Genomic DNA, 6000 nt, shown 5'->3' with positions numbered 1-6000 from the left:
CCACGTTTCCTGACTGTAATGGAACAGACTCAAGACTCGGCTGTGGTGCTGCAGTCTACAGTGACCTTGACAAGTCGACGTCACTTTCACGATCTCAGTTTTCTCCTCTGTGAAGTAAGAAAGTTGGACTAGGTGATATCTGTGGTAACTTCTGATTCTCAAATTTGAAAACTCTGCTTCTTCAGGAAAATGTACCCTATTTTCCACCTCAAAGAACGATAAAGATCTTTCTGAGTAAAAAAACTTGACTAAGTCAAAGAAAGGCAATAACAACAACCTCTTAGAATTTCTCCCTTCACTTTTTGGAGGGCAGAGTGTGTTTTGTGTTTATTCGAGTCTCTGAAAACATAATGGATTATGACAGAGTGACCTGTGATGGCAAAGTTTGACATTTAGTCAGAGAAACAGAATAAATGAGTGTATAACAATGACAGAGTCATGATTATTTTGTGCCTTGGAGTCAAAGAACCCTGCAGTTTTTATGAGACTTGTATGAAACTATGTGGCTTCATTCAAGGTCTATCTTGGACTTACTTCAAATGGCAAATAGGTTGCTAGCAACGGAATTGGGTCTCCCCAAATGTGACTCAATGTGACTGTACTTAAAGACAGGACTTTTAGGGAGTGATTAAGGTTAAATAAGGTCATAAGTGTAGGGTCCTAATCCTACAGGACTGGTGGTCTTATAAGAAGAGGAAGAGAGAGAGAGATCTCTTTCTCCCCTCTACCCCCATATGAGGACACAGTGAGAAGGTGGGTGTCTGCAAGCCAGGAAGAGAGCTCTCACCAGGAACCCAGTCGGCCAGAACCTTGATATGAACTTCTCAGTTCCCAGAACTATGAGAAAAAGTTCTGTTGTTAAGCCACCCAGTCTGTGGTATTTTGTCACAGCAGCCCGAGCAGACAAAGATATATAGTGTTTATCTACATTATGAGCCTAAGCTTTAAGCCCAGCAGCACATGCCTAAACATATATTTAGAGACCTGCTATTTTTACTATTTGTCCTTGGAAAAGGTCATGTCTTTGCTTACATAGCAATAGATAAGTTTAATAGTTGTATTTTAGGAAGGTATTATTCAGTCCAGTGAAAACTCCAGTGGGCACATTTTTCTATAAACAGAAGGTACTCTTTTTCTGTTGACCAAAGACATTTTAAATTTAAATAACAAGTACAGTGCTATCCTGTGTGTTTTGCACTGTTTCTGCTCAAACCTACTGAATAGCTGTTAAATAATAGTCAAAGCTTACCACAGAGAGATTTCTATTGCATGAAGTAGCCCCAGGGGAGATGTGACCATCACAGTATATGTTTTGAGAGTGAGGGTGAGGGTCAGATGCTTTTCTACCACCTCCTTCCCGCTCTCCCTCCACCTGTCTGTCCCTCCCCACACATCCTTTTTATCTGTAAGTCAGCCTGCAAAAAAAGGTCTTTAGAAAAAGATCTATTGCTCCAAACACTACTACTATTTGTTCCGCATTTATCAATATCTTATGTACCTAAATCCAAGAGATTAAATAATGTCAGCTGAAGAGAGAATTCACATTTTCATCAAATGTCTGTCTGGATGTTGAAATGTTAAATAGTAGTAAGCCTTATATCTGTAAAGCACATTGTAATTTCCAAAATGCTTTCATATTTATCAGCTTCATAACTACCTTAAGAGCTTCCCACCTACCTTTGTAACATGGCCAACATTCCCATGTTTTGCTGGAAACACTAGGCTCAATGAGATGAGGTTCCAGGAATTCTGAAACCTCACCTCATATCCAGTATGCTGGATATGAGAACATAATGGATATAGAATTCTCCAAGCCTAAGTAATTAACGGGAAGAGAGCAGCAAAATAAATCTCAGGAGTGGAAAAGGTCAAACGTGCCTGCAGCTTCCATTTTTGAAGCAGTTGCTTCCTGCGTTTGCTGACACAGGCTAGTTGCCACAGTTATAATTCCTCAACAAGGTTTGAGGAAAAAAATAGGTTATTCAGAGCTTATTAGTTCCTTAATGGCACAGATTAGTGGTTTTTGCAAACTTTTCAGTCTCAGGATTCTATACAGTCTTTTTCTTTTATTATTATTATTATATTATTTTTTTGTGATACGCGGGGCTCTCACTGTTGTGGCCCCTCCCGTTGTGGAGCACAGGCTCCGGACGCGCAGGCTCAGCGGCCATGGCTCACGGGCCCAGCCGCTCCACAGCATGTGGGATCTTCCCGGACCGGGGCATGAACCCGCGTCCCCTGCATCGGCAGGCGGACTCTCAACCACTGCGCCACCAGGGAAGCCCCCAGTCTTTTTCTTTTAAATTTATTTTTTATTGAAGTATAGTTGATTTACAGTGTTGTGTTAGTTTCAGGTGTGCACCTATACAGTCTTAATCTTAAAAACTATCACGGTCTCTAGAGGGCTTTCATTTAAGTGAGTTATATCTATCCATTTTTTACTATACTAGAAAATAATATAGAGAAACTTAAAATATTTATCAATCTATTAAAAATAATAAACTGATTACACGTTAAACTAAACATCTCATTTTCATTACAATATAATGATATTTTTCCCAGACACAACAAAAACTAGTGAGAAAATTGGCACTGTTTTATATTATTACAAATCTCTTTCACATCTGGCTTCATAAGAGATGACTGGATTCTCACACTTGCACCTGCATTCTAGCTGTGGCGACATCATCCATGTAGCTCTGGAAAAGTCCACTGCAAACTCATGAGAGAATGAAAAAAAAAGTCAAAGAATGGATTTGTGTTTTCATGAAAACAGTTTTGACCTTGCTGAGTAGACTGGATAGTTTTGACTGTCTGAAAAGATTTCAAGGGTCACTTCCATACTTTGAGAATTATTGGTATAAACAAAAGCAAACCCCAGAGTTTTAAGAACACGTTTTAAAGAATATAGTAATTTCTGAGGTACATGCTTTTAAGTACACAACCTATGAGATGAATTTTTCTTCTAATAGAATGAGTTGGGTATTTTAATTCATTTTTCCCCTTGATTTTAAAGATAATCCAGAGCTAAGAAATTCTAAATCTGTGAAACAAAGAACAAGAACTCCAGTCCATCTGGTCTCAGCAAGGACCTCCTGTAAGGGTGATTATTTCCCCAAGGAGCACCATTTTATGTGCAAACACCAAACTATTACAGGAGGGCACAAATTAATTTCAGTTTCTCAATCAATGTAAATTCAACACTGCCCACTTTCTCCTTGTACTGTCAGTTCCAACAAATAAGATTCTCTTAGGATGTCAACTGATGGGGAGAATAAAGACTACTCCAAACTCGTGGACTTTTGGGTACCCCAAGGAGAGTGGCAGACCTCCATGTGATGGCCAATCAGAGGCAAGAGGTTGCCTCTTTTTCTTGAATACCAGCACCCTGTGCTCATCCAGCTTCTCTGAACAGATCTATCTCTGATGTTGTGGAATGCGAGAAAAATCTGAGTGCCATCTCCCTGTTACTTATACAGTGAGAAAGGTATTAATGTTTTGTCACTTATCACATTTGGGAAATACACAAATGCAGCATTACTTAATAAAGCAATTTAGAATGTAATGTCCTGTTTCTATATGTACCATCAACTAAACAAAAGACAGGGGAGTCCCTTAATTCATCACTCTTCTTTGTGAAATAGTGTGTCCTTCATTTTTTCCTCTCTCTCTGCTTTATTCCTACCTTTGTCCTTTTCTCAAACATTTATTATATACCTGTTTTGAATGAAGCACTGTGATAGATACAACCTTATATTTTTCTGGCTTCCAATATTATTTTTAATTATTAAATCTTTTTTCCCTTAAATAAGATGAAATCATGCCCTTTATAGGAAATTTAAATTACAGTAAAGTATAAAGAAGGCAATTATAATTGCCTATAACTAATCTCTAGGGATAATTTTAATAAATTCTCCTAGATGTTTTCCCTGTGTTTTAACCTATTTGAGATTATATGTTTATGCAGTTTTGTATCATTCTTATTTATTTAACATTGTATCATAAGCAGCTTCATCATAAACATAACTCTAATGCCCAAAGTTGGTGATAAATATCCCAGTGGAAAAATCTGATTCCTCATTTCAGATTTCCTTAGGACACATTGCTTCCTAGAAGTGAAATTACTTTGGGCAAAGGGATGTGTGTATTTTACAGCTTCTGTTAACATACTGATAAATTCCTTCTCTGGCAGTGTATCCAAATTATACCACCAGATGAGGGGGCTCATTTCATTTCATCCTCACCAGTATTGATGGGCAATGTTTATTTATACACAATCTTTGTTAATATAACTGATAAAGGCAAAAAAATTCTATCTTTTAAAGGGATTTATATTGAAATAGAATCTTTAAAAGTGCAAGCAAAAGTATAGAACACTTTAAAATTCTCTAAGATAAAAGATGTATAAATATTTCTGTGCCTACTTTTCACTAATTCAGTTAATGAAAGGGAGGCAGAGCTTGGATCAACCCAACCTCACTGTGTCAGAGTTCTCATGGCAAACACTAAAACCAATTCTGGTTAACTTAAGCAGAAGAGAAATGCCTTGGAAGGCCATTACGTAGAATACCAAAGAGACAGAAAGGTTGGAGAATCTGGCTCATGAAATAGGCAGGGCAGCTTGGTAGCTGCAATCAGAACAGGCCACACCACCCAAGCAGCTCACTTAGGACACCACTGGTACTGCCACTGGACAGTCCCACCTCTCACCGCTGGCACTGCTGTCTATGGGCACGAAAGCTACTCCACAGACAATGGTATTATTTCTAAAATGTCCCTTTGAATAAGACTGCAGATTCAGAGACTTGGGTAGGAGACTCTGATTGGCTGAACTTAGGTCCCATGATGCTAGCTGCTAAGGGGAGGAGACAGTGAGTGCTGAGATATTTTGCCTTTTATGAGAGTTTGGGATTCTAGGCAACAAGACTATGATCAATGACCACTATAAATATTTATGTGCATTCTTTGTTTCATAATACTTTTTAGGAATCTGATTAATCTTTTTTTTTTTTTTGGCTGCCTGGGGTCTTAGTTGCGGCACGCGGGATCTTCATTGCTGCACGTGGGACCTTTCGTTGCAGCACACGGGCTTCTCTCTAGTTGTGGCATGCAGGTTTTTCTCTCCCTAGTTGTGGCACACAGGCTCCAGAGCATGTGGGCTCTGTAGTTTTGCAGCACGCGGTCTCTCTAGTTGAGGCGCGCAGGCTCAGTAGTTGTGGCATGCAGGCTTAGTTGCCCTGCGGCATGTGGGATCTTAGTTCCCCAACCAGGGATCTAACTCGCCTCCCTTGCATTGGAAGGTGGATTCTTTACCACTGGGCCACTGGGGAAGCCCCTGACTAATCTTCCTAATTATCACTGAATTTTAGATTGTCTAGTAGGTCATGAGATTATCTAGTTCCGAACTACACACTCAAATGTCTACCATATCCTCAATGTCAGGGGATGGGGCATATAGGAGTGGTGGGGACTGGGGAAAACTGAAGAGCATCTTCCCAGTCTAAAGGATACACCTACTACTTAGTTCTAGCTGATGGCTGCTAGAACCCACCACGAAGCAAAAGTTGCCAGTCCTTCCAACTTCCCAGCACACGCCCAAAGTCTGAATTTTTGTTAAAATTTAGACTCAAATTCAAAATTAGAAAAAACAATGACACCACTGCCTCTTAAAAATCAAGGCTGCAGGGCTTCCCTGGTGGCAACAGTGGTTGAGAGTCCGCCTGCCGATGCAGGGGACACGGGTTCGTGCCCCGGTTCGGGAAAATCCCACATGCCGCGGAGCGGCTGGGCCCATGAGCCATGGCCGCTGAGGCTGCGCGTCCGGAGCCTGTGCTCCGCAACGGGAGAGGCCACAACAGTGAGAGGCCCGCGTACCGCAAAAAAAAAAAAAAAAAAAAAAAAAAAAATCAAGGCTGCAGGCTGCCTGTAATAGTCAGACCTCTCCATTTCAAAAAACCAGTGCAGGGAGATGAGGCCTAAGAGGGTGAAATGCCTTAGGCC

This window comes from Phocoena phocoena, chromosome 16 (assembly GCF_963924675.1).
Source record: "Phocoena phocoena chromosome 16, mPhoPho1.1, whole genome shotgun sequence".
NCBI lineage: Eukaryota > Metazoa > Chordata > Mammalia > Artiodactyla > Phocoenidae > Phocoena > Phocoena phocoena.
This window is presented reverse-complemented; position numbering follows the sequence as displayed.